The sequence below is a fragment of the Varroa jacobsoni genome, unplaced genomic scaffold (assembly GCF_002532875.2).
Source record: "Varroa jacobsoni isolate VJ856 unplaced genomic scaffold, vjacob_1.0 scaffold_535, whole genome shotgun sequence".
NCBI lineage: Eukaryota > Metazoa > Arthropoda > Arachnida > Mesostigmata > Varroidae > Varroa > Varroa jacobsoni.
Genome location: NW_019213437.1, coordinates 5,698 through 32,889, shown reverse-complemented (window position 1 = coordinate 32,889; position 27,192 = coordinate 5,698). Strand labels below are relative to the sequence as shown.

The window sequence follows — 27,192 nt, the reverse complement described above, 5'->3', positions numbered from 1 at the left end:
ATACGAATGTATCGCCATAGCTAGCTGTTTACCATATATTTATATACAATGGCGCATTTTTTGAATAATTGACTTTGTTTTGAAAAAAAACAAAAAAAATGTGTATATTTTGCCATTCGAATCCGTCCGTGCCTTGGCTACACTTCTTCTAGCCGAATGCTGCTACATCGGCTGACAACAACTTAGTCCTGTTGAAACAGTGACTAACCACAATAGTGAATATATTTTATCGGAAAAGGAAAACTGTTTCTTTTTTTTTTCAAAAGGGTCCAACTAGTGGCTTCTGGACGATTAATATAACTGTATGCTAGTATAGGCAGACGAGTGCATTAGCTGTTCGTCGCCTATAAACTGATTGTTTATTTTGTAGGTCCATAAAGGCTTTCGCTTAATCTCCATTCATATCCAGCTCATAAAACAATAGATGACTGATACAATCAGCAACTGTATAACTATATAAATACACAAGTTCTTATCTAATGATATTGGTGCCGTTCCGTCGGAGTAGTCCCTGTATTCCAGTTAACCGAATATGATCACTATCATGATAACAGCCTCGCCAATCGATATTCAATGAATGTCTTATTATCGCTCGTATTATAGTGTCTATCAGTTCCTACTACCCGCTGCATGTAGTAAAAAAGCAATGGGGTCCAGCTGTTTTTGCCGGGCACGTATGTTTCGAGTGTATTGTAACTGGATGAAATATGGGAGTGAAGAGCATGTATTTGTACCTTTCCGAAACGATAATACTTATATGATATGGACAAAGCTGATATCGTCCATTCCCATTAGCTGTAATGATATTCTAATCAGCTCATGGGAGGAACAGAAACAGATAGCAATTTTATTTTCACAGTTGTTTGCCATTCCCATTGTGGTAGCCTACCACGGCCATACTATCTTCATGACCACTCTCTTTGTGTGAACGGTAGAGTTGAATGGTCAGTACATATCACACGTTTTGCAAAAAAAAACTTGCCTAAAAATTCCAGTTCGTCGTTTGTGTTAAGGAAGTAAGCATAGGTTAATTCTTTTCAATAATGCCACAATCGAAACAACCCTAACTAGTTGTTAAGGCTCGCTCAGGTTAGTGCTGACGCACCCTATTAAAAGAAGTATATCCCTCGTAGGTGATCTCACAATGAGCTTTAGTGATATACAAAAACCAACCGGTCTCAGAGAATGTTCGATAGAATTTCCTGCTCTCAACAGGCCCACTTGGTCTCGGCTATGTACAAAAGAACAGTGTGCTTGTTCGATCTTTTAACAAGAAATGCGAAGATAAATTTGGGCAGCAAACGCTGATGTTTTGCTCGAAGCTGTTCTGCTTTCACTGGGTCGTTGGCCCACAACCCAATGATTCTTCGTTTGAACTGCACCGCGGAGGATAAGCTATACGCTGATGATTCGTTCGTCGAGATCGTACTTTGATCGAGATTTTTTTTATTTGAACGAAACTCGTTTGGCCGGCGACGTCGCAGCGGACAGAAACGTCGCACATATAGTTACATGCATTTGTCAATGGACGAGTTAAGGAGCAGGTCCAGTGAACTTATCCAAATCTATTTATTTAGCAGACTTTTTCGAGACGATTATTAAAACTGACAAAAAAATTCGGAGTACATGCTTTGCGTATATCACCTGCGATAGGCAAGGTTCATATAAATCCTGATGCAGGCCTATCTTTCCTTTATGTTATGACAGTCATGAGCTTTTCACACAATGGCAGTTGTGTTGCCGCGTAAAATTACAAAGTTTACACCACCGTCATCGTCATCGCCGTCACAGCAGTCATCACTGGTATTGTTATTGTTATAATTTGGAAGCTGCACACGAACAAGCATTTTATTGGCCTGCTCAAGTCCTTAAGGCACTTTATTCCCTCTGCGAAAATTGTACGCCACCGATGAACCCCATCCGATGGCTGAACACGCGAGTGCGTCAAAGGCTACCAAATAAGTGTTAACTATTCCGGTTTATGTGCGCAGAAGCGCTGTAACCATCGAACGTTCCTTCATATGACTTGAGCCGTACTCAGCGTTCCCGTATACAGATATGAACTTTTAGTTGACTCTGTTCGATGACATAGCAACGTGCCCCATGCGGCCTTACGAAGCACGCGTCTGCCTTCCGTCAACTTGCTACAGGCCAAGTAGTCAACGCAAACACCTACAAATACTCGGGCTATGTATTCTTTAGTAATATGTGTTCTTGTACTCATCAAATCGGGAGAAAGGTGAGGAAAAAAAGAAAAAATACTTCGGCGGTGTTTCCTCTTTTCTGAGTCGTTTCTTCCAACTGTGTCGCAGAGCATTAAGTAGTAGCGTGTCGTCGACGGTGAACAAACGGGCTGGCAGCCGGGCGACAATTCAGCTCTAATGCTCAAAAGCTAAGAACTATCGCTGTACATGGTATGCAGTTTCTGTGCAAGCGCTAGATCTGCCGTTACTGCGATGGCCTCCACCGCCGCTGCTGCTACGGCATTGGGGGTCAACCAACGGCGTTTGCTCGTATCCTTAATAGCGAGACAGACCAACTCTAGCCAGCTGAGCCGCGATTTGATTTCACCGACTGACTTCGCGGCAGTTATAGCATTACGGCACAAGCACTATATTATTACATTAGCTGGAACGTCGTGAAAAACGCTGGTGGAAATCAAGCGCTTGCGAGATATATCTATATATAGCGTTGATGCATGTTATTTGTATATCCTGTGTACCGTTCTGGCGCTAGGCAACACCCTGCACCTATCATTGCGGTTTGCCCTTCGCAGACGTCACGCATCTATCGAATCCGTAGACGTCGGTCACATTAAAGCATACTTGCATACGTATCGACGTATTTATGTTTATATGAGCACGATAATACCACTAGCAAATATTGCCATCAATTATATGTGGCGGTGTCCCGAATTTATTTGTTTAGGTTGTATATCTACTGTCTGCGATTCCCACTAAACACTTTGGATGTCGATGTTATTAAAATGATTTCTGTTGTGTTATATTGCGATGAGGAGTCTACGTGGGTACAAATACTGTTTATCGACTTACTCTAATCTTGTTTTAGTCTGATTGGAGCAGACTCAAAACTCGCCATTTTACGGGCTATGGCTTTCCGCCTATGTAAATGCACCCTGAAACTACTCTCAAGAGGTAAACATTACTTGACTGGCTACGACTTCGCGCTTAGCATTGATCAGGCTATGAAGGTACCCCACACCTCCAATAAGTGCTATTTGCGTAATGAAATGTTCATTAAAATTATTGCCCCCTGCGGCTTGGCGGCAAATTCATCGCTTAAGGTATTTCAGCAACTCTATCGATGTATATGCATTTACAAAACAAACAAAAACAAATGTCCTCTAATAGGCTGTTTGACTCTATGTAAGTACGTCGAGTACAGATAGAACTGCGTCATATTCTTAAAGTCGTTGTCAGACGATTTAGCCAATCTGTCATCATATGCAGGTTGATATGCGTAAAATGAGCGTGTGGTATCGATTTTTGCAGGACACAGATATCTATGTAGGCCGATAAGGGCCTCAACGGGCTCGTTCACAATAGGGTATATGCTGCATGCGACGAACGTCCGCACAAGCCGACCCAGACGACGCAAGATCACCGCAGACGTTTCTTTTGGATCTGTCTGTTTTGATATAAGCGAGCGGCGAGAAACTGTGTACGATTTATATATGACAACACTGAAATGATGAAGGGAGTATAGAGGGCTCAAGGCGGGGCAGGGCCAGCAGTTGAGGCTCTTTTTCATACCGCTGATGTCGCGGCTGCCTCCCTCACAAAGCTGGCCGTTGAGAAGAATTAATTGGCTGATGGTTGATTTTTTGGCTTCGTTTGGTTGTCGCTGCTCGATCAGTTGTTGACTGTGAATAACAATCGATGTTGATGCCTACCTCGCCACTCGTCTTTGGGGCCATCGTCTGCCCCTTACCGCACGATACCATTTAGTACATAATCTCTAGCCAATTCTTTATCAACTAGAACTGCAGAAACAGTATCAGTAGCTAGAAATACTGTGTAACGTAATTCGCGTTGTAGATAATGTTGCCTATCTTATTCATTCTTTCCTAACGGGGCATGTCTGTATGGAATTGCTGGTCAGCAGCCGTGGTGCAACAACGTCAACTCAAGAGTGCATGTATCGATTTACGGTTCGAGCCCTTATACGACGTTAACACCATCCTCACTAGGCTCAGCCCGTGGTCGATCGTATCGCTGCGGTCAAAGCTACTTCAGAGCAGAGCTAGGCCAGATCTGAGTTTTTGACGTGAGTAATTTGCCTAAATCAATACGCCAGCTCGACTGAATGCGCTGTAATATGTATACACGACATGTTTGCGTGTCAAAATCGTTTGTGTACTTTGCAGGGATAAACTGTGAATTTACGGTAACCACCAAAAGTTTCTCGATTACACGGTCAGCTTTCAGCCGCCTGAATCTTGTTCGAACAGCGGCAAAGGCATTAACAAAACCGCTTCACCTTTCACTCCATCATCTCCGCCACTAACGATAAATTATCTCTCTACTTACCTGTCCGTCTGTTAATACATGATAGAAAACTAAGGCATATTCAATCATCTTTAACGCCGTACGACAGAAATCGGCACTAGAGTTATACCAGCTCGGCCTGAAACCAGCCATCACAAAGACCCTCATACAGTCACTATACAACGTCCAAGCTTGGTACAGCAGCATATATATATATATATATATATGCGTGTATAGAGAATACGTGTGGCCGTGTACAATATACGATCTCGAACGCAGTCTTTCTATAGTAGTCGAATCTGGATATGGTTGCGCTTCTCCTGCATTTAAACTACAATATATAACAGGGTACTGCATACTATATACCATGAAACCCCATTTTCCGTATCCTTCTATTTACCACCAGCACTAAATCAAGACTCTGAGACAAGCTGTGCGAAGACATCTATTGTGAATAGACAAACGACGCCAACACTAGCGTATAAAGCATTGTCTTTTTTACAAACAAAGAATATCGAAAAAGGGTTAAAAGTGAAAGCATAACTATAACAGGGGTAGCGTCCGATACGTAGGAAAAATGAAGACGGAACGGGGGCTGGCCAAAGGACGACGGAAGCAGCAGCGATGACTGTTGGCGGAAAGGGGAACTACTAAATAATGCCATCAATACAGGCCATTCGTGTTGCAGTAAAAAATTGGGCAGTGACGCAGAATTTCTATAGGGAGCCTTAGTTATGATACTTGAAGTGATCACAGGAAACGACTTTTGCATTTGGCAACTGTCTACGGTTTACAATTGCCAGCACTCCGCCCTCGTTAGCACCAGCGCCGCCAGTCGTAAAAAAAAGACAGCCAACGCTAACGAAAACCAGTGGCCGCTATCGAAGACGTACTATTGCGAGTACGTACGTGCGACACCATTTGACAAGATGCTGCGACTGCTGGCATTTCTAGCAGACAATTGCCTGTATCGTAGGAGTCTTTGGTTGTTGTTGGCTTTGTTTTTACTGAAAAGGTTCGTAAATAACATTTATTCCAAAAACCGCGCCTCTTTTGCGTAGCAGACGACAACGAAGTGAACGGCGGGTGGCGGAATGCGAACGACGCAGAAGACGGAAACGAAAGCAGATCACCCAAATGTACCATTGGGATACTGCGCTGAACCTTACTAGTAGATTATTCGGATATTTAGCGACGAACCGATCGTTAGCGTGATGGTATCTTATGTTGCTAATTAAAGCCATCTCGATCTACTGATCATTAAAATATTGTAAATTCACAGGGCAACAAGTTACGATTGTAAAGAGGTCATCACTATCCGTACCTACTATTGTGCAAAGAGACATTTTCTATGAAACCTCTAGGAACATATGCTTACACTATGAGCAGGCTTTTTTTTTTTTTTTTTAGAAATTACCATCTTTTTATGCTATGTTATGGTATGTTAAAGATTAACTTTTTATACCCCTGTGTACTAATGGTATATTCGCTTGTATATGCATAGTGCTGTCGTATTGTTGGCTGTCGCAAATACACGAACTGGATGTGTTGCCGACCTAATTCAAAAAAAGATACAAGATTAACAAGAGGCCTTAGACTCAGCGTCAAAACGAGCACAATATACGTGTAACGATCGAAGCGACGGAAATTGTCGTCCTTTTTTTGACAGTTACGCTTCGAGGTTCGGCGTACCCAGAAATAGCACGGAGAGAATGTTCGCCGGAAGATCGGAATACTTATATAAATACACAATACCAATGTACATCGATGTGTACAAAAGTATTGATGCGTAACTAAATATTCAGTGTTACTTTGGCTAGGGAAAACGTGTATAGCCTGCAGAATATGTGCTGTCATTTGTACGGGTGTGTATATCGGTCGCAAACGGCGTCGCCTCGTTTTAATAAAATCTATGAATGAAATATGTTCCAAAGTAAGACACAACAAGGCATGCGATAATATATATCCCGGGTTTCTCGGTCGTTCGATCGCCGGTTTCCCTCATTTCTAGATAGATCGAAGAAGATGAACCTATATATACATCTTTGATGTGTGATGATGCGCCACTGGACTAAAAAAACGGAAACGCTCGTAACGCGCTATATGCCATTATGCAGTCTATCTGCGTGCGGTATCTACGCATTCTTACTGTGTCGATGGGCAAAGCGCTTTTATACTCCAAAAGTACACATTGGGTTGGGTCGACATTCATTTTTAGGTTCACAAAATTTTTATTTTCACAAAAAAAAAAAAGAGAAAACTCACGAAGCATCATCGCAAAACAAAGAGCATTACAACCAATAGGGTGTTAGACATCTCTAAGTTGTGTCCTATGCTTTTATTTCTGTTGGCGAAAGAGCTTCAGTTACGATATTACGATGTTGAACCCTCTGAATAGGTCATAAATGTACCCAGGTCAACACTCCGCATAGTACCTACGAGAAAAACATCATCATTCACTCAGTGTTCTTGTAGTTAATTTCAATACAATAAGCGTTATTGGGTCGGTTAAGTGGGTTAGCAGATGGGGTCGCTAGTAAAATGTTCACCAGAATGAAAACGACAGGCTGCTTCCGCTCGTGCACGTAGCTCAAGTGCGATCAATTTCAGTATATATATTCAAAGGAAAAAACAAGACTAGTGGTCAGCTTGACCGTCTCGGTCGTTGTCAGGATGAAACCGTTTGAAAACATTTGGAACGGCTTACACCAACGATTTGTTCTCGGTTTAAGCACAACTAACTCACACTCTTCATCAAGGTAGCGGTAGGAAGTCGTGCGCATGACGCCTCATTTACTGGAAAGTTAAGCTTTCAGAAATTTACCCAAATGGCTATTAACAAAACATTGACGGGATACTCCTATGCTTGCACAGATTGGAAGCATAAGTGACTTGCCACTTTTTGGGATATGACTTCTATTTGTACATTCGTCTTTTTATCCGAACAGTTGAAAAAGCAAATTAGACTTATGTTCGAATTAGCTAGTCTAAAATAGTACGAGCGTACTACAAACAAACCCTCAACGAGGCATTTCAATCAAGTGAGACAAATCCAGTATCTTTTCTTGCTAGTCATATAGAACGACGAGGAAGCTTAAAGGCTCTTTGAATGTTACATATTGAACATAGGCATGCGTTTCTAACTGATTGTCAACTCAGTAACGCTTTATTGGACTGAGGTAACTGCATCGCAATGGCCGTGTATTTGTTACACGGGCAAACATTGTTGAATGTTAATCTTTGCCACCGAGACTGTTTTCGGACAAACAACTTAAGGATCCAGCATTTTCAAGCAATGTATGTTATGAAATATCACGCCATAATGGATGGCTTTGTGCGCGCTGGTATGTTTATCTGAGTGCGCATCTAAACTTGTGTCGTCCTATTTCGGTCTTGATCATCATTCTTATGATTCTATTGTCCCTGAAGTTGCCTTCGGAGGGCTCGCACTTGGCCGGTTCGTTTGGCGCTGCTGCCGCTTTTGCTAGCAATGTCTACATTGGCTAATTTATTTGTTTAATGACAGAGGCGCCCGCCTTCGTCCACTTACTTGTTTAAGTGGCAATAGCTGCTAAGCTGCAATAGGCAGGACTCGAGTCGCCGGTACCGTTGCCGTTGTGGTTTACGTCGTGCACCCATGCGACCCGCCATCAGCTAAACACCACCCTAGTTTATGATATGACGTTCGCCGACGTAGGTACCTGGCTAGACTGTCAATATTACTATGTTTATATCGGTATAAAAGAAAGCGTTAAAAATTGAAATGATTTTCAGTGCCACAAATTGTGTCTGTATGTGTCGCTGTGTGCGTACGCCGTCAGTCTACCAGTCGATTGCTCGCGGAAAAACAATACAACAACCAATGGCCTTTATGCATTGCCTGATGTATTGTACTTCTGTAGAAATAACATGAAACCTTCAGCAAAATGTCGTTGAATAACATTGGGAATAACAACAATAAGGAAAATAGTAGCAATATGAACAACACGAGATCTTCTTTGTCGGCTAATGTTGTTACGGTAGACAATGCAACATTCGCGCACCGTTACTTCTTTGTTGTTGCGTTCGTTCCATATACACGCTTATCCATCTGTCCGCAAGAACAATTACTCTACAGTGCTGTGTATGCTCTACGCCTCATTTTCCCATTATTTTCGATAAAAAAAATTGTTTACTATATAATTGTTTTTTAATTTAGACAATTCTGAGTATGCGTTTCAATTTTTCCATGTAATAGAGCTTAGCCATTCTGAGTGAACCCGTTCCTGTTGTTGACCACTGGCCTGACTGGCACAAAGAGATGTTTGCGTCTTGTCTGGTTTTTTAAACGCGTTCATAGTTCAACAGTTGTAAAAAGATCATACGGATCACAGTAAAGTTAAATTTGACTTAACAAACAAGAAACGATAACTGAAATAAACAAGGCGAGGCTATCAATAGTACCCGTTTGATTGATCATAGTGCTTTATGATAAAATTTTCCGATATAAACAGGCCACTGTAATGTAAGTTACACATTAGATTCAATTTACAGATGAAGGAGCCTCAAGTGGGACAAACAGGCGCCATGACATTTCATCACCTCAAAACTATCGGTTTTATTTTATCGAATTAAGCCATTGCTGACGCCATCAGCGAGACCAATAGCAGCTAGAACTGAACTGAAGTTGTTGGCAATTTCATTGACTGTTGACGTTTGTTGTAGTTTACCGCCGTTCTGAGTCGCGTTGTAACTATCTCATCACAAAAGTCTTCGCTACGTGCATTGGCCTGATTTGCTTCCCCAGTTGTCCACGGACGAGGACCTGTCTCTCAGTGCTATATTACCGCCGCCGCTCATCCGGCGGCCTATCCCGTCACAACTCGATTTGCGTCAAGACGTCGTCGGCCGGTACAGCTCTGTCTATACAGGGCGTTACCACTGCGTAATGGGCTTCTGCTGCTGCGGTCACCAAAAGCATTACGAACATCGCTGCTGCTGTCGAAAACCGCAGATCGCAGTGTTCCGTTCAGACAGCTCAGTATCAATATCACGCATACCGTTCATCTTACTCGTATCATTTCTTCATAGAGATAAGACGCTTGAAGCACTTTCGATAAGAGGCTGTTGTGTAGAAGTGCTCGCCAATACGTTAAGATTGGCAAGATCGGCTGGCCGGCCTGTCTGTACGCCTGACTGACTGACTGACTGACTGGCTGGCTGGCTGGCTGGCTGGCTGGCTGGCTGGCTACCTCACTGCCCTGGGCGGTCGATCCCTGACAACGACCGCTCGGGTTGAGGACTGCTCGCAGAAAAACAGCGTCGCGAAGGGCCGTCGATTGATAAGATAGCAGCAGTAACGTAACAAGAACAAAATAAACAGATATTAACGATGCGAAAGCGCTATCAGTAACAGCGCACGATGTGCCACTATGTCATTGCCTTACGCAGTAGTACTCTCTTTATAACTCGAATACTCTAACTGATACTGCTGTCGTTGCAGTTCCTGAATGGGGAGAGACCGGGAGCGATCGCGGTGGGGTAGGTGAGACGAAGCCAATTTGCCGTGACGCTAGGAACCAAACGGGCCATGGTACAAAGAGCAAACGAAAGTAGATAAACAATCTGCTGAATCTGGTCGCCGCCGCCGCTGTTATTACCACTAATCAATGGCTGCTCATTACATGTTAGTTGGACTGGGTCCCGCGATGCCGCCCGTACAAGCCTGCTTCTTTCTTTGATTGTTGGCCAGGATCAGATATCGACGAGAAAACGAGCGACAAGAACGCGAATGGAGTAAGGCATTGTGCAAATTTTAGTTACGACCGTCGAAAACCGCAGCCAGTGTTAGCAGCAAAAAAGCCGCTGATGTTGCCAAAGCCAACAAAATCACCGTTCCGTACTGGGTCGCTGGTCGTGCGATCCGTCTCGTTTGTCCACTGCGACGATCGATATGACGGAATTATCTTGCTTATTATCGATGATTACTATTAGATACTACGGCAGCAGAGGAAGAGCGAGCTTACTAATTAGCTCAGAAGTTAGTGTCAACCTGTCAGAAACAAGTTATAGCGTTGGGGAGTATCCTATGACTGTCGATATTTACGAAGGAAACGGAAAACGAGCCAAACTAGAACGATACCGATGCCGACAGCGACTCTTGTAGACGTTCGAAGTCAAAATGATAAAAAAAAAAAAAAAAAAGAATTGTCGTTAGTGAAAGTGGTCGATATCGTATTTGGTGGCCGGTTAGTGGCTTCTTGAAGGCCAGTCTAACTGCAACGAGCATGAATAGAAAGGCTGTTCATCGGTGTTGATTAGTAGAGTTATCTAGATCGCCTTAAATTTAACCTTCAAACGTAATACCTAGCTAGTTTACGAAGCTTCAGTCGATCTATGACGATCTCTGAACAAAGAAACTGAATTACCCCTTGATAAACGTATTCATCATAGGCAGTTGATTTTCTTGAGAATTTTGTTTGTCCGTTCACTTTTGACAGTTATTGTATTAGTACTGCAGCATCTGTTATTGTACGTATACGTTAGATCTATTCGCATCAGCAGTTCTAGACGGCAAAAATTGTTTGCACTCATTGATAACTTAATGTCAATCTTCTATTCATTTATATCTTTATTTCAATACAAAGCTTCGCCCCCTTTAGGACTGCGTGAAGAATGTTCAACTTAACCGCTATCGCTATACGATACTTCTATGGAATAGATGTAGGCTGTCGATGATATATTAGACATACATCGCATCAAAGCGTCTCGCTTGCATATTCGTTCACCTGCGTGTGCGTGTGTGCCAGACAAATGACAATCGCCTATTACAAATTAGACTTCATTTTGTTATTATTATGATATCAGGATGACAGCGCCAAAGCCAAATGTGGGCCGCATTTGGCTTTATGTTGCTATTTACTTCTTCCAAACGTCGTTTCATTTTCTTCGTCGCTCTAGCAGTCCCGGCTTTGACCCCCTTGCCAGGGAGAATCATAGCCTACTATAGTCCAAAGCGGTATAGCCAGTACAATGCATAAATAGATGTCATTGTGTCGAAACTCACGTAAAACGTGTATGTTAGAACAACGTAAACACTGCTTTTCACCAGCGTGCTCCCAGTACTTCGAACACGTGAAGCACATAGGATACGCTTGAAGTAAATAGAATCACAAACACTTTTGTCGTGTTATCGTGTCTTCATAGCGACGATAACCGTAACCAGACCAATTATCACCGCGATGAAAATCACCAAACGTTGCTATACGGTGCGTGAAAATAGCGCCGCCGCCGCCGCCGCCGTCAACGCTGTTACTGTTGTTGCTGCTGCTGGACTAACCACGGTCCTTCAGTTACTGTTATCTATATGCATAGTTTGAAAAGGTAATAGTGTGTAGCGTTGTGGGCGGATATGCGACCGAAACAACGACGCGCACCGCCATATTCGAGGCGGCGACGCCGTCGCACGACAGCTGCCGTTGCTGTTACTTCTGCTGTTCGCGCGAATAAAACTTGTTTATTGCGTTGTTACGCTATAAATCCTCAACTAAAACACAGATAAATGAACTCTCTTAGGAAGTTGTGATTTAATTTTTTTAGAATGGAAACTAACGATCCCTGATTGGTTTACGTCTTCCTCGTCAACGTGAACGGTGCCTCATTGCTTGCCAGGGAGGGTCGAGTCGCTCATGTTCTTTATATCGTTTTGCCAACCGCGAGCTAAACACGCGCCCTCAAAGGGAGAAGCTGTTCTGTCAATGGCAGAACGGCTCGAAGCGGAAGAGAGATTTGGCCATTAAAGGACGAAGCTTATAGATGGGGCCGAGATGGACACGCGGTGGCACCATGTAGCGGTTCACTCTTAAACGGAATAGCAGTAATATAAGTAATAGTTGCAAGAGTAGATGTTTAGCCGTTCAAACAGAACGATTGAATTAGAACAGGGTTCGTATCAGCGTTGTAGCGACGTCGCATTGATTGACAAAATGCGATTATGTACGCTTATGGACCATTTTTTAGTACGTTAGCTTTCGCTAGTTTTTTTGCTCAAGCTGTGCTTGTATGCCCGCATCTGCACCCTTTTGTCTGCATCTTTCTCCGCATATGTTTCTCCTAGATAATGATCTTTATCGTGTAGTGTTTTTCTACTGATGTTCGGGCGCTTGTCGTTGAAGCAGTTACGGTGCGTTTATGGTCATTAGCGTTGCTTACTGCAATGTCGAAATCGACATACGTTTGTTAGTCATGCCCATCCATGTTTTCCGTTTGCCCCCTCCTGTTTTTTTCTGTTTTTCATTTTCGTTCCCATTTTCAGCGGATGTTCGGCCTTTCCGTGTATTATCATTCGTATGGTTGTTGACTACCTTTATATAGTGGAAATTACAAGCGGGTGGCTAATGACAGCATCAACAACGAAGGCGTCAGCAGTAACATTAATGGAAGCGACAAACTTTGTTCGTCATTAACAAAAAAACGGCTGGCTAAAGACGAAAAAAACCGAGGACGCTAACCGTCATCGCCACTGAAGAAATTAGACAAGAGGTTGAAAACACTTCAAGGTAATGATTCCGGCTCATGCGTAACAACGGTGCGACCGTAACCGTCGGTATTACTACTACGTACTATAAGCCATCTTGATACTAACATATAATGTATACAAATATACCGTACCAATGTGAAGCCATAAATACGAAGCTCATTAACAGCGTGTGGCACATCAAGCCACATTACTAAATGCTAGAGATAATATACGGAGCACATGGTAAAAAGGAACTTTTCATTATAGCTAGCTATATGTGGCCCAATGATAATAGTGTTAATATAAGTTAATTGGACAGATAGAAAACCTAGTTCTACAAATGCCGCTAGAAAAAACAACGCATCACTACTACAGCAGCATCGCGCTACCTATAGCGACAGCACTCGGGAAGCGTCGGACGTATGCAATGCAAGCATCGAGATGATTTTCGCGCCGGCGTTGTCCTGTTCGTCGTTGCAGTCATGTAGATTGCAATTCTGATGAGGTAATTTGTAAAATGCGCCATCTGCCATTCCCCGTTGTCTTTTCTATCTTCGCTCTGTCATCGTCGTCGTTTTCCCATTTTTTGTTCCATCTTTTTTATATCTCCGTCTGCTCGTTCAGTCTTTTTCATCTCCGCATCTTCATTGATGGTCTGCGGTCGCTCATGGCGATGCCGCTGCTGCCATGGCAATTCCGTGATACCTTCTCGCCATCCTCTCTGTAGCATTCGCATCATAGCGCCACTCTGCTGCTGCTGCTGCTGCTGCTGTTATTACTGCTATGGGATCTGTCAGTATTGGCCACTTATTTTTCCATATCTCTGCTGTGAATGCTGTGACGGTTTGTGCTGCTGCTGCTGCTGCTGCTGCTGCTATTTGATGTTGATAAGGATGAAAAAGCTCGTCGCTATTATTGCACTAACAATAATAATAATAATAATAGTAATGCCTTCTTTTTCGTTACAGAAATTTACCGCGTCTGTCTCGCCTGTTATGATACGGAATGACTGCCTCAGACTAATGCACTATTGTAGTACTATTGGCTGTTAATTGAGTTCCCGCTTGAGAGCCGAAAGGTTAGGTAGTACTACCATATAGTCATTATTGCTAGTGATATTATTATAAAACTGCTATTTTGGATAATTTTTCGAGTAATAGCTTTTTTGCCGTACCGTCATTTCAAGGATGAGATGTAGCAAGATACTATAAATTGCAGCTGACTTATAAACCCGCTGCCGTATTGTATAACCGTATATTTATATGTATATATATATATTACAAAACGCAGATTTCATGTTGCAAATATCGATGAACACAATGGTAGCAATGGCGGATACATGGTTACGTGTAGCAGAAAAGGTTTAGCTAGGAAAAGAAGAGGGTTATTCTCATTTATCTATCCATTATTGGTAAAGAAAACGTTCCGATAAATTTGTCGAGAATGAACAAATGAGATGCTAACAAATATGTCCTGTATAGTCCATCCCAAATGAATCTGTTAAATAAGTTAGGTAGATCGAATTCCACCGCTTTATAATATTATACCTGAACGATACGATCAGATATTTATTCTCTATACGTAGATTCTATACGATGTCCACCATGTATATTCTAATGTTTTGTTAAGTAGATATTATATATTCTGTTACATGCCCTGCTCTCGATTGCGTCCTTTACAATCCGTGGGTTCGTGACTATGATTTTAACATTATTTGTTTTTCCGTGTGAGTTGCTGTCTACTTACATGGGGGTAGTTACTGTGTACTCCTTATTTATCTATTCATTTTTTTTACTTAGGCTTGCGCTTTTTCGACTTGCATCTGAAGATCTGCGTCAATGCAGTAAACCAGTCGCGTTTCATTGTCTCTTTGTTTCCTGCCTGAGGATAACCTAACAAAGACCAGCCTAAACCATGGAGGCTGCTGTCTCTCAACGAGATCTCCATATATATGTATGTATACGTACATATATATGGGTGTGTGTTTTTGGGCGTGGATTTTATAAAAAACTTTTTCGAGTATATCAGAGCTGGACAGCGAAAGCCCAAAGAGAACACAGCAGCAACATTCGTCACCGAGATATGAAGCTGAGGGAGTCCGTAAATTCGACAATGATAAATTCGTCGGGTTAGGTTAGGTTAGGTCGCTCACGAAACATTTCGGTCAATGACAGTACAAACGGTAGTACTCAGTAGAGACCGTCAAAATATCTAATGTAACTGCAAAGCTCTATGAAAATCTTAGAATTATCAACTGAGTAAATCTGCAAACTCTTTTTCTGCGTCCATAGATAGACCTACGAATGCTGCAAGAGTCACACGTCTTTACGTACAGGCTGACACAGTATAATTTTAATCAGGATATGCAGTCAATTTCGCAACACTGTTAGTAATAGCTTAATGAATCAGACGGCTTTTCTTTATTTCATTTATAACGTACTTTAAAAGTATTTTTCTAAGTATGCTTGGTACTATAGTACGCACTAAACCACTTGGCAAGCGCGCCTATTTGGCCACCGCCGCCTGGGAACACAAGCCCACGCAACCGTCGATGGATCCCACTTCCATCGTAAACATTCGATCTGTCAATCTCGAACCATCTCTCATGAAAACCAAGCTACCATTTTCGGGTGACATTACTACGAATGTTGTCGCTGTAGAAATCTAAAAGCTAATAACTGGTCATGTGATATATTTTGTTGACAGCCAAACGGCTCGTACTTTCAACTGAGATGTGCTGCTTACGTTCATATGTTTTATCTGTGTAGCATGTATGGTATGTGGGTGAATGAGTCTGCGAACATGGAACAATCTCCTTTACTAGGTAGTTCTGCTCTCACTGCCTTCTACGCATGGGGTCTATTAATGCTAAAGCAGCTTCGATCACCCGCCTTGACTCTCCGCGCTGCTCCAGATCTATCTGTCATTTTTGCTTTTTCCTGCGCGCCCTCCATCCCGTTTTCATGTGTGTCTCGTCTTTGCTAGACCTGCTCATTTCATTTCCAGTAACTAACGATTCGACGGCAGGAGCTAGGGCAACCTTCCATTTGGTGAACATTCAGCAGCAGCCTCCCACAAGGGGCAATAGGAAGAGCTGCCGCAACAACAGCATCCCTAGTCGAGTCGGGCACTACTCAAGTGAATTCGTTGTCAAGCAATTCAATGTTGTCAACCTTTCTGACCTGATCAGGTTACCTCTTTTTGCCACCGAAGACCGGAACGAACGCAGTGGTAGGCCAGAGAATGGATGGAGAAAAGCGAGCAAAACTAAGCAAGCAGCAGTTCTCCGTCTCTATCCGCAATGGCTCTGTCCATCCTCTTGTGAATTTTGCAGCACTCCAGTAGTCCCATATCCACATACCATCTAGTCCCGCAGTGTCAATGGGGATCGGCCAAGCAGTGCAGAGCTAGGAAGTCGACGTCGACGGTACCAGCAACAGCCGTAGAGTCTCATCACGATAGACCTTCGTTTCAGCTCTTTTGGCCCAACTTGAGGATCATGGTTCCTCATTGCCGCTTTCTTTACCCACAGCTGCCATACTCCTTCCACCGCTAACACCCTCAATCTCAATCCCCGATTCCATCTAGCCTAGAACAGCCGATTTTTTCACAGTAAGAGTATACTAAGGTGCAGCCATATGGGTAGAAAAGCAGGACTTGGTAGAGCCTTTCATTCCAGCTAGAAGAAGAGGCTAGCTGAGTTCACTAGTTTATAACACCACACCGCATACTGAAGAGGTAAGGCAAGAGAAAAAAGGATGGGCTAGCGATGGGAGGTTGCACGGAATCGCGCAGAACAGCAAAAACTGAGGGGGGATAACGGTGACCCACACCAAACACCCACAGCTCTTCGTGCCCTGCTGGCACCGAAGAGAATGGAATGGCTCGAAAAAGTCTATCTGGTCAACCCCAGAGGACACCGCAAAGGACCAGAGATCCACTAAAGGAGAAATGTCGTTCCGTTTCGAGCAGTACTGCTGCTGCTGCTTCTGCTAGCCAGAAAATATATTTATGACAAAGGTCATGAGGGCCGGCAAAAGATTAGCTGCTCTGTCGTTACTTCTGGGCAGAGAAGGCGTAGTGCACGAGTACGCACAGCACGGCCCAGTCCGCTCCTGCTAGGATATGTAATGAGCAGCTGCGCATTGTATCAGAGCTAGCATGCGGATTATGATACATTTCAACAGAAATCCAATATAATTCATACAAACTCATAGTTACGAAACTGAATTGAACATTATATAAAATAAGGAAGAAGGAGAGTGCACGATGGATAACATATTTATATATGTATATAACGAATGCTGGAAATAGTACTTGTCGGAATGTTTAAATACATTCCTGTACATATTCCAGACACTAGAGTAGCCTTCATACGCTGTTTATTTGCTTGTATAGCCTATGCAATATCGATTGTAAGCAAAGCCAATAGGAACTTGTTTAATACCCCATATTCATTTTACATTATTTGAAAGTACACATACTTGTAGTGGATAACTTTAAAACGTTCACAAGAGACTAAATAGTCTGCGATACGAACGATGTTGCTTTGCTAAGCCGTTGCTCGTGAAAACTGCATATAAAACTGCGAACCGAAGTCACATCAATCCGGACAACTTAAAGTTGATTCTCATTGTCATGACAACTTACCAGGCACTGGTGTTTGAAAATGTGTGGGGGCCTCGCCCAAGTCGCTGTTGCTCACAGCCGATGGAATGAATAGTTACACATTTATTTATGTACGTGTATAACGTTACTGATACTGAACAAGGATTAGAGACTCGGATTCTTTTAATTAGAAAGGAATGTCAATACGACATAATATAGCGTGCCATTATTACTGTCGAAATTTTAAAAAAGCCCTTGGTTTAAAAAGGGCAACTCTGCAAATTTCGTAAATATGACCAAATTCAAGTAAGGGTTAACGTTGTATATATAATCGAAGGGCTTCTTTCAAGCGTTTGCTTCAAAAATCATCGAAATGTAGTTAATAAAGAAAACGAAAACAATAGAAACGAAAAGCAAAAATTATGGAAGCAATGTATTGAAAAGATAAGACATATACGATAGATAACGACAGTGCCTCTCATCAACTACCCAAAAGATTATGTTCTCATCCATAGACACTCAACTCGGGTAATACCTAATCCAAAAACTCTCGCTGCAGATCGCTCAGCTGTCGACGTTAGCATTCTCATTCCCTCCGCCTGCCGGTGCTGGGGGCTATGCCCTTACACCTGAGATGGAATTCGTTTAAATATATTTCATCATCGCTAAGAAGTACATATGCTGATGTACACGTGTCAGCCAACTATACATGGAAGTCCGCTGAACGTTAAATGGATTCCGTATGGTTGGCAAATTGGGGCAAGGTTATAACAGCGTCAACATGCATTTCTTGTGTCGCTTGTGGTTACTAGATCCGCTGGATTGAATTTCTGGAAGTTGGAAAAGTCCTTTCCACACAGTCGGCTAGCGTACATCAATTTCGTATCCGACCAAGGATATTCGATTTATTTCAAATTGGTTTTCCCAAGGGTTTTTAAAAAATGTGTTGGGTAATTGATTCGCTGAGTGAAATAATGTCGCTGTGTATTAATGTAAATGCACCATCTCATCACATTATATTAGCAATCATGTTTCTATAATCTTGTACATCTATTTTCCGAGCCTTGCTTGCAACAGCATGGGATTTAAGATCATCAGTAAAGTGTTTGCCCTGCTCCGTCGAGTTCTACGCCTTTCAGGCATAAAAACGGCTGGAACTATGAAGGCTCAAAACAGGACCCCTGGGACACCACGAAAAACACTATGAGGTAACAGGCAATTTATTACCTGCACTTACACAATAGCAAGAAGATTGGTCAACCCCACGTGTGATTAGATTATTGATGGGGTGTTTATGATTTACTCGGTCCTGTATTTGCGGAAAATCAAAATAAATACGATACTTGACTCGGTTTTATATAGTAACTTCTTCCTAAAAGGTTATTGAATGAGATTCAAAGTGAAGCTGCTCTTGGATGGAAGCTTGTTTAACTTTCTTAAAAAAACACATACATCGAAAATTACACATTTCAGGTTCATACATTAGACGATAATGCGATATAGTTACCTATCTGACTTGCAAATGAGATGTCTCTCTGTGACACAAGCATTTAAAAGAAAACTTTTGAAAAAGCTGTACCTTGATCTTTTTCATTAGGAATCGATTCTTAGTCCATCTCCAGTGTAAGAAGAACCCCACGATCTCCAATACGATAATTAGCGTACCAGTAAAACAACTTGGCGTATTTCAGATCAAAATTAGGCTTTCCCTAAAAAACGTATTCTTGTAGAGGCCTTTCAAGGTCTTTGCTGCGTTATATCGGCACAATATATCTCAAAAATCTTCTTGAGGTCTTTTCTCCAGTCTCCAGTTTCACTGTGACAAGAAACGGGTACCTTAATTACGATCATTAGGTACCCTAAAGGCGTCAAATAAATATTTAATGAGTTACAACATGCTGCAAAAAATTAATCAGTTGTAGTAAGACCTTACAACTCATGTAGTTATAATCGCCCTTTGTAAAATTCAAGGAAATGTTGTCACTTGAACTCCATTGACCTGCTATTGCCATGTTAAATCAAGTAAATCTATGATCTGATCTAACAAGCACATCCGCTGGAGCCGCAAGACTTTCCTCGTGCCTATGCTAATAGGGCGTTTAATATGGTTTATTAAATATTCTTATTGGTTGATTTACCTACTGGACTGCTCCACATTTAGTAGAAAAATAATAGATTTATTTTTATTTTTTCGACCGCAAATCAAAATTGCCAATTACTATAATTAAATCACCAACGTCAATCATTTCCCCTAAGAAGCCTAAAGAGTCGAGATTCTGAACTTCAGTATTGCCTGCCTAAGACAAGCTATCCATTGCCGAATTCTATATCTGCAACAGTTAGATATAGTCAGCTTTCTGCTACGATTAATACAGTTGTAAGGTATCGATAAGGACATTTTATTTCTTGAATAAGTTGCTTGCTCTAAATATCCATAGAGATTGTACGTTGAAAAATATGCAACGTAATTATCCCACGGAAAAACACACAGTTACTTTTACATAACAGAACAAATCGTTTAGACTTGATATTTTAACGAGCTTCCTTAAAAGCTACAAATGCTGTTGATTTCCTGATGATGAACACTAGACTGACACGGTAAGTGGATAAAAAGTATAACAATTCATTTTGCTAATTGGCAAGTACAAAACCGCATCACCTTGTATGTTCCCAACTAAATCAGATTTACGGATTATCTCTGTAAGTCTCCCACTAAAGCATGATGGTGTATATTCTCACCTAGGAAACTCTTCGTACCGTGTTAATGGCGTCTATGAAGCTCATAGATCGCTGCATCAGTGCGACCTGGTATACGTACCGGAAATCCCTTGTTTTACTCTTATATCTTTTCAAAGCGAAACGTCGAAAAAATCGGCTTGGTCGACCATCCCCTCTACTAAATAGGGTCTTAGTCCCGATTACTACACGTTGGAGAAGTTGGTGAAGGAAGCAGTTCTATTTTTCTTTTTATTTGTTTTTGAAAGCCAAGCAACTCGGGCTAAATAGAGCCAACAGTGTGTTTATTCTTTTATAGCTGGTCAACCTTGTATAGAAAGCCGTGGTTACCTTTAAGTCACGCTAAATTCTGGTCTGGATATAGCAGACGACGGCGTCCTCTTGTTCTGTTTGCATTGGTAAAATTGCGCCACCGCAGACTGTCTACTCACATCGCGTTTTAACGGCTTTTTATCTGAACAGAAAAAGCGAGCGACAAGAGCCCTGATGCTAAGCAGCGACGATCAGGCAAAAGGACCGAAATTGTCTTGTATCGATTATATTCAAATACGACGTCTCAACAACGAACGATTCGAGATGGTAAGCTAGACGACGTTATAAGAATGATAGATAGCTGGCTGAATGTCGAACTGAACTACCGTAAATATGAATGCGGTTGATCGTTCGTAGACTCCTAATCACTACTTTTCAGAGATTATGGATTCTTACTCAATAACATGCGACTCAATCATAGTCATTGACTTTCAAATCGAATACCTCCACGAAGACAAATATGACATAGCATGGGTTGAACGTAACATGTCGATTTAGCACGTCGCCTTTTTCAGGTTGACCTTCTGATTCCTGCTTGTACGATGGAATATACTTGCGTACATGCACACTACTAGCTACTATCAGTGACTGTGATCAGGAGAGGAAACCGCCTAATCAGCGATTAGTGTTAGAACGCCCATATGACAAAAAGACTTTTTAAATAGGCTGATACCGAAGAGGATATTTGTAGACATTGACTTAAATTGATACGATTTTATTTGAATTAATGTATTAAACATGTTTATGATCGAAGAAGGTAGAAAGACTGTGTAAGAGTTGTATATCCTGTCACAGTCTATATATGTACAGGGCAGAAGCATAAGAATACTCATAGTTGGTCAAAGTTAAAAAAAATAGGCTCCTCCTAGTAAACCAAAATGCTATTGAGGCAGATCCCTACAAGTCCACTTTTCCGCACTTGCCCACCCCTAAATATTAGCATGTGAATTTTGTAATCATAATATCCTGCTATTTTTTTTTGTATAGAGACGGTTTAAGAACGCTTTACATGTTACTTGTTACATGTTACCTAAAATGCTCTCGACTGTATCATATCTTCATCGTAGTTTTTTCTAATTCTAGTTATTTTAATAGAACTATGCCTAATTTCAGGACGCTCTGCCTTATGCAGAATAAGCGAATTTCGCATTAGCTGACATCACATATAAACGTGCAGTTGCCTACACATACAGATATACGTACGCGCGACCAAAGACTACCGGCCTTGTTAATCTATAGTTAAATACAAATGCAAACCATGTTATTCCCGCATTCATACTGTTTAACGGCACTGAACACAGCTGTTCTGCCACGGGTAAGAAAAACGGAACGGTCGTTATGCCCACCCCGCATTGAACGATTCTGCCAGTCATACATTCGACCACAACCCGGGCCGAAAAGTCCTACCAAGATCGTCGGTCTAAACGACTATTGACTAATGTAGTAAAAGGCACGACACCGCACGGGATTGTAAAAGGGGAGCGAGGAGCTGACAAGAGCATGGCCCATTGTCCTACTGTGGCAGCAGGCGATAGGCAAGATTTTTACGGGGAACACCCGCATCGTTAGGCTCTGTTCTTTGGCATTGCTCACCACCGCTGAAGATAACTTCTTGTTGCGCAGGTAACAGCAGTAGAAGCAACAGCGTCTTCTTACCGGCTTACTTTATTTACTTGACTTTCAGGTTACTTCCACTTCCACTGCAGCGACACCATCATCACCAGCACCGGTTTGCTGTACAAGATGCGGGCCTTGGACGCTGTTACAGCTAATATTTAGCATGTCATCACAGTCGACGGGGCCGTGGCCGCCGTGGTAGTTGCAATCGTCAACGAAGAACGACGAACTACGGACACAAGATGAATCTGGCGGGATCTGCTGTTGATGGGGTGGCTGGCAGAGAAGACGATGAATTCTGAACGGATTTTTTTTCTAGATACATATCGATCGCGCACTACTTCTTGAGCTGTACATCCCGCTCGTTTATGCTGCCCGTATGTTGAAGCAATGGAAACAGTAAACAAACCATTTAACTAAAAAAACGACAGGAAAAAAGAAAGAAAAGACAATAACAAGCGTGTCAGTTCAATACGACGATGTTTATATCGGTGTGGTGTCCTGCCATATGATACCTGTTAAAGGAGACATGGTACGCGAATGTGCCTATCTTAGAAAAATGTGCCATAGGTAAGTAGCTGTGCGAATGTAGGCCGTGGACTACATCTGCAAGCGTTATCAGCTAGCTATATATATATATATATATATATGAATTTTATATAAAATTGGCTATTTGAAACGAAGATGTTCCTCTATCAAGATCTAATAATCTGTAAAGAAAGGCGAATACTTTTTGAAGCAACGTGTCCGATTTCCAGAATACATGTGCTCACGTTAAAAGCAACGTTTCGAGCTGGAACAGGATACAATTTCCTGCAATCCTATTCATGGTTTTGGCTATAATCAGGAGGTCGCCATTTTAAATGCATACGCCAGCCTATTTATCACCTCTGTCTAAGTGCAGATTATTCACTATGGCTTTAAAATATTATGTTTCCATTACGACACCGGTAAGTCTCTACAAAGAGTAAAATATATCTCCATAGTTCCAGAGAGACTGTTATTTCCTCAAGTGTATCTAAGTAGTAGTCAACATAGTGTGGTCGTCAGTCGAGCTGTATAGCTAGCTTACTTTCACTTTTAAATTTGTTCTAATCAGATATGCGTCAGGCAGTGCAGGCTGCCCTTCAGCATTAATTATCAGCTCTTGCTATAAAATAGTCCGATTTTATGTTTCGTCTTTGGTTAACTATGACGCACCAATGAGAACCACGTTAGCAAAATACACAGTTCACCTGAATCCTCTGCAAACTTGTGAAGAACGTATAAACGGTTAGTACGATTTGACTCCTTTATCATTTACTCATCTTCAAAAGAACTTTTATACCTTAATAAGTCCACACTGCTTCTAACCATAAGCAGACACGTCGCAATATACGAGCACAAATATATCGTTCTATGTGTGTACTGTTATCTAAAAACAACAAACAACCCTATATGTAATCACAACATCTAATCGAGTTCGAAAGCCCACTCCTTTATAGGTGGTCTAGTAGTGATATAAATTGCCCGATTGCATCAAAAGTCGCCATTATTCGGAAGTCATATCCCATTACTTTCGCCGCTATTTGACAACTTTGTGTCAAAAAAAAGGCCTATGCCGTATACAGATGTTATATTATATATAAGTTTCTGTTCTCATTTAAAGGGTTCCAAAGATCGGCACTGGGCGCTATTGCCTCGCAGTGTGTGCTTCGTATGCGTCAGAACTACTGACAACTAAACCGAAAGCATGCATGTTTTGGTTCGCTAATAACCTATGTTCTTACGAAAATCGGGTAGCCGCATCTTAAACTGTTCTAATATTCTATTATTTCGTCGTAACGCGTTTGCTGAACCATAGTAGATCTAGACGGTTTTCTATATGCTTTATTTTAAATATTGGTAGCATTGTCAATGCTGTGTCCTTTTTACTGTATAGTAAAGATGAAATGCGTACTTTATAAACAAGCTCTATAGAATACGCAGGCGGTCTTATTAAACTTCAATGACGGTTCCTTAAAAAGCATGCATTTTTCTCTTGATGGCCACTGATATCTTTCGACGTGTCATATCTATCCTCTTATCTATCACCCGTTGCATATTTGCTTGTATCTGTTCTTTAGCAGAGGATATGTTCTCGGTGTTCGTCTATTACTAATAGTGTCGCAGCTCAACTACTGCAAATCTTCAATGCGTGTCCCTTGCCACTTACTAAAAAAAAAGTCATCCTGTTCTGGCTGTTTTCAAATCATCCAAATATTCCCGTATCCTTCGGGGCAATCTTTTCTGACCTTTCATGCTGCTTCATCTAGAGCTCGCCACAGCACCTCTATCACTTGTTAGCGTTTAGGTTCCATACTTAAATGCTGTCGCTCTCTGCGATTACGCTATTTAGTAAGCAGAGGCTTCTTCAGTAGATTTTCTCTAACTGTTCCTGCCATCGCTTCTTGTTCTTGTCTCTTTACGGTTCCACATCTTTCGTGTCGTACTGTTCGATTATCTTTAACCACCTGAACCGCGTTATTGCGATTCGGGCGCGGGCCGCTGTCTCACCTGACTGGATACGTACACGCACTACTGACTCGTTTGCAGCGGCCTGTATGCCTGTCTGTCTGAAATCTGCCACTACCTCGTCCTTGATCTTCAGATACTTGTCAAGTTAAAGGCATGTACGCTGGCTGGCCGGAAGCCGCGTTGCCACTGCTGCTGGAGAGTCAGCGGAGCGGTAGAGCCCTCTTTGCGGCCAACTGCCTTCTTACTGTGATTTTTTGATCCACGTGCTCTGCTCGCTTTGTCTCTCCTTTCTGGACGATTTTTCGTTTTCTGCTACATTTATATTTCTCCACAGCTTTGATTAGCATTAATAACGATTTCGATATCACAGTTATCCTTAAAATTTTTTATTATCTTGAGAACGACGGGCCAGTCTTCAGCATTTCGCAACATTTTAAAATCTGTCAACCTTAGTAGATTCGAGGTTGGCAATTGGCTTTTCCGTTTTCTTCTACACAGCTTCGTATGAATTCGCCAAAGATGTTCGCAAGCGAAGATCAGTTGCTACACTAGACTAAATCTTCTTTGTGCTACTATCGCTCGGTCTAGATGGGGACATGTCCCACTGAGTGAATAGCAAGTAGCGGATACGTATGCATAATAGTAGGAAATTTCAATCGTGGAGTCGATTGTTCGCGACTTCGCACAATGCCGCTTCCGTGAGAACGTCTTCCACGAAAGAGTCAATATTTTTTTAGACTATTTCTTTTCTTCCTGCCAGCGGCCTTCATCCAGACTAGTGCCTCGCTTGTCTGCTAGATATTAACGCGCGAGTCCTTCGAAGTCAATTATCGTTAACTATAAGGCTTGCAGTGGCCGGGCTGCCAGGCGGTCCTATCTAGCGTGACAACTCGCAAGGACTAACCGCACCGAACACGTAACTTAATGAAATACTGTCCACCTTAGCCGCCACTTCTTATTCTGCTGCTGCTGCTGCTGCTTCTAGAGAAAAAACTATCCGTTAGCGGTTAGCCAGAGGAGCTGGGTCAAGAGTTCTCACGATAGAACGCAGTCATGGTGCGATTCGTATTCGTGGAAATTTGCTCACATAAGAGGGCACCTCCACACCTTTACGACCGCCGATTTGATAACGCGACCGTGATACTGAGCTTCACAGAGAAACTGTTGGCTGTTCAGGTAATTAATGGTTTACCAATTAATTAATTATCCATGCAAGAATTGATCCTTAGGGTAAAGTTTCGATTTCATGGGCATCACTGCTTGGTCCCTGGCTTTCTGCTTCAGTGCGCTGCCAATTCTACTAACGTCGTGTACTTGTGCGCAAATGGATCACTTCTAATATACAGAAGAGAGACCGGCGCTGTAGACCTAAAGCTACTATTAGGCTGTTACCCGGTGGACCTTGTTGAACTAGAATGATCATTTTTTTTTAACACGTGTTAAAAATATTTTCCTTTATTTTTTACACATTTTCCCAGTACTTTGGCATCTTCTGGACAGCCACAGGCCTACCATTGGCCTTTTCACATGTAATTACTCTGTCTGTAATTTCTCGAAGCAGAGAATAGTGGGATATACTTGTTCACTAGTTGCTCTTTTCAGGCTATGGAAAGCCCCGCATTCAGAAAACATAGAAAAATAGGTGTGTTGAAGTGGCTACATATTCCTTTGCTCAATCTAGAAAGTAATTGAGGAATGGCACCGAAGTCTGGTGTTTTCATGAAGTAACCAGACCGCGCGCTGTCGACTGCCGTGCCAACAGTCCATGAGTTTCTGCTACCGAGCTCGATTTCCTTACATATTCTCTCGCCTGGTCTGTCTGCGACCGGCAGGTGAGATTGGTCCATGTTTTGGCTGTGGTCCCAGGTAGGGTTTTTTGATGATTAAAGTTCTGCAAATTTCACGTGGTATATAGTATACGTATTTCCAACTGATTTAAAGACAATCCACGAAAGCTCATTTTTTAGTCAGTTTCCACATTTTTAGCATTTGCAACACGTTATTCTGTTCGGCCTTTCTGCATGGTGTCTTCACCAATTTTAGATAAATTTTTGCGGTGCTATGGCCTTCGGGAGGCAACGGCTCGATCACTGAACTCCGACTTTTATACAAAGAATGCTAGAATATTTACCGGGTGATTTTATCTTAATTCAAATATTATTCAGTTTCGAATTCCGCTGGATCTGCTTAACGGCCTAACGTAAATATTATCAATTAATTAAAGCGCGCATATTGTATATTAAGTTCGGGCTCTACGTGAGCTGCAAAAGACCTATACATTTTTTCATGAAGACCAAAGCAAATTCAGGAGTAAACTATTATTATTGACTGAACAGCGTTTGTGGAAGGTGTTTAAGCAGATCGATCAATGAGCTGGGTCCCTCCGTAGATCTTATACGCTCCAAGTAAATCTAATTA

At 42.0% G+C, this 27,192-nt stretch overlaps 3 long non-coding RNA genes across 9 annotated transcripts in view; 1 reads left to right on the top strand and 2 right to left on the bottom strand.

Annotated features, from left to right (window-relative positions):
• Positions 1–22,351, bottom strand: part of LOC111261234 (uncharacterized) — a 45,005-nt gene extending 22,654 nt beyond the window's left edge. For both annotated transcript variants that reach the window (XR_015311412.1, XR_002680863.2), the window contains exon 1: positions 22,255–22,351. This is a non-coding gene — a long non-coding RNA (uncharacterized LOC111261234). The remainder of the gene's footprint in view (positions 1–22,254) is intronic.
• The window catches only part of LOC111261233 (uncharacterized), a 10,877-nt gene continuing 3,436 nt past the window's right edge, over positions 19,752–27,192 (top strand). For 2 of the 6 annotated variants that reach the window (XR_015311411.1, XR_015311408.1), the window contains exons 1-3: positions 19,752–20,928; positions 22,346–22,848; positions 23,037–23,228. This is a non-coding gene — a long non-coding RNA (uncharacterized LOC111261233). Of the gene's footprint in view, positions 20,929–22,345; positions 22,849–23,036; positions 23,229–23,267; positions 23,551–27,192 lie in introns of those variants that run through there. The other 4 variants (XR_015311410.1, XR_015311407.1, XR_002680862.2 and 1 more) reach the window with 4 other exon arrangements.
• LOC111261235 (uncharacterized) overlaps positions 23,575–27,192 on the bottom strand; it is a 6,336-nt gene continuing 2,718 nt past the window's right edge. The window contains exon 3 of the long non-coding RNA XR_002680864.2: positions 23,575–26,665. This is a non-coding gene — a long non-coding RNA (uncharacterized LOC111261235). The remainder of the gene's footprint in view (positions 26,666–27,192) is intronic.